Source organism: Otolemur garnettii, unplaced genomic scaffold (genome assembly GCF_000181295.1).
Source record: "Otolemur garnettii isolate 467f Iridium unplaced genomic scaffold, OtoGar3 scaffold00061, whole genome shotgun sequence".
In the NCBI taxonomy this organism is placed as follows: Eukaryota; Metazoa; Chordata; class Mammalia; order Primates; family Galagidae; genus Otolemur; species Otolemur garnettii.
Genome location: NW_003852456.1, coordinates 9,911,781 through 9,913,130, shown reverse-complemented (window position 1 = coordinate 9,913,130; position 1,350 = coordinate 9,911,781). Strand labels below are relative to the sequence as shown.

Genomic DNA, 1,350 nt, shown 5'->3' with positions numbered 1-1,350 from the left:
CTTCATAGATTCTGATTCCAACCAGTTTTTCTTCCTTTGCTCAGGAGCCTCTGACCAGGGTTGCTACCAGTCGGCCATCTTCCCAGAATCCTTAAGTTTATATTTTCAAGGTCTGTAGGATGAGAACCAAATATTAGGTAGCTTTTCTGTCTGTATATGTGGATTGACATTTTGTTCACTTTTGTTCTATCTTCTCCCAACAGATAATTACAGAAATCATCTAATATTAATTATTACCTCTTTCTAAAAATCATTTTAAATGGGTCAGTTTTATGACTTTTGTGTGGAAATTTTTATTATTTCATGTCTATGACAGCAACAATGTTAAGGTTTCAAGATCTTTCAGGATCATCTGAAATGCACGTAATTTAATGGTACAGTTAAAGGCCCCTGTTCTCTTCACCACCACACTTCGTCATGGAGCTCTACTCATGCTTCTAATCGGTCTTTTAATTTTTCACATTGATGATTTCTTTTCATATTATCCAGTATGAACTTTATGAGACCAATAATCTGATTTAGGCTATGAGCAGGAAAACCGAGTGAATGACAGGCTGCCAGTGATGAATGCTTTCGTCCATGCAGGAAATGACACATTTAAAAAAAAAATTGCAGCAATGAAGTAAGCCCAGCTAGGTGATAAAAAATTCATGAGGATGCAAAGTTATTCAGGCATGTGGCAGTTCTGTGGCAACAATGCCACCAAGTTATATTAATGTCTACTGTGTGCAAATGTAGCGTTTCTTTTGTGGGCATTGCTTTCATTTCGTATAGCAATGCATCACTGTTTTGATTTGTTTAGAATCTATTTGAATAACTCTTTGTAAGATATTGAGCTTTATATTTGGGGCAAGGATCAATCATCGTATAATGAATTCACTTTTGGATTATGTCTATACAAGGAAACATAAAATGAACGTTTGCTTTATTTCATGATTCAGGTGCAAGGTCTATTGATTTTGTGGGATAAATGGTGATATTTAACTTTATTAAGAGCCTAAAGTGATCATATACATCATTAAAACAAATACTACATTTTGTTCTATGTGGAATTAGCCTCCATAAAGAGGAAATGGAGTTGAATGTTTAGCTGATTCCATACAAAGCTCTACTACCCTATAATTTATAAGCTTCAGGTAGCCTAAGAATGTGATTTAACCCCCCCCCCCAAGAATACTGTGTGGAATACTAACCAAGTCTTTATTCTAAGAGCAATTATTTGCCAATATGTTATTTTGCTAAACATTTTTAAAAGGATTATTGAAACTGTGGGAAATACATAGGAAGTAAAGTTAGGAGGCCCTACCTCTTGCCACTAACATATAAACTGTTACCAGGTTTTTTTTTTTT

General features: G+C 34.7%; 1 protein-coding gene across 1 annotated transcript in view; it reads left to right on the top strand.

Annotated features, from left to right (window-relative positions):
- The window catches only part of GALNTL6 (polypeptide N-acetylgalactosaminyltransferase like 6), a 641,250-nt gene that overhangs the window by 383,457 nt on the left and 256,443 nt on the right, over window positions 1–1,350 (top strand). The gene's annotated exons all lie outside the window — the stretch shown is intronic.